The sequence below is a fragment of the Octopus bimaculoides genome, chromosome 24 (genome assembly GCF_001194135.2).
Source record: "Octopus bimaculoides isolate UCB-OBI-ISO-001 chromosome 24, ASM119413v2, whole genome shotgun sequence".
Classification (NCBI taxonomy): domain Eukaryota; kingdom Metazoa; phylum Mollusca; class Cephalopoda; order Octopoda; family Octopodidae; genus Octopus; species Octopus bimaculoides.
Window position 1 is genome coordinate 841,974 of NC_069004.1, and position 957 is coordinate 842,930.

The following is a 957-nucleotide window of genomic DNA, read 5'->3' on the forward strand; positions in this document are numbered from 1 at the left end:
ATATATACCTATGCAGACACATACATATATATATATATATATATATAAGCACATGCATAAATGCACGTGTTTCACTCTTCTAGCTTTTATTTTCCCTTCTCCCCAATACGTGCTACTAATACATTAGTGTACACAACTACATCAACACATACAAACACACAAAAGACTGCGAAAACAAATAATGCATAATATATAATGAAACACCTCTGGTTAAAAATAGTGGCATCTTTTGGGGAAACAGCCTTATCCATGATTCAGGCTATCAACACAAGAGCATAATAATAATAATAATAATAATAATAATAATAATAATAATAATAATAATAATAATAATAATAATAAGACAACGATGGCAATAATGAAAGATGAAGCAACAGCAGAAAGTTTGCAAAGGAAGAAATGTTTAGAAGAGAATAAGAGAAAAATCATTCACCGAGGAATAACATTAGCTGAGAAAATATGTGTGTGAGAGAGAGAGGGGGGAGAGAATGAGAGAGGGAGAAGAATTACAGAATTCTATTCGTGTTCGCTTTTAATCATAGTTTTGTACATAGTTTTGGGTGGGAGTAGGCGGTAAAGTGGTGGAACAGGAAGTGTAGATGCTTTGGCCCTTTCCAAAGTGTATAATGACAGATTTTTGACTAAATTTTTGAGACGCTGGTCCAACCATATAGCTCTAAGTTCAGTCCCAAGGTTGGAAGCAAAACACTTGTTAGACGCACAATGTAGGAGCACGCCTTTGATAAAAGGTCAGAAGAAATGCCACTCTAATGTTTAAATCAAATATATTACGTAGCTTCTGATATGCAACTTTTGCGTGAACTGGCGTTGAAAACAGAGTTGCTACAGAAACAATTGTAACTGGTCATTAAATATGTGATAAACTCTTCCTTTGTTTTCTTACTTGGATTATATATATATATATATATATATATATATATATATATATATATATAT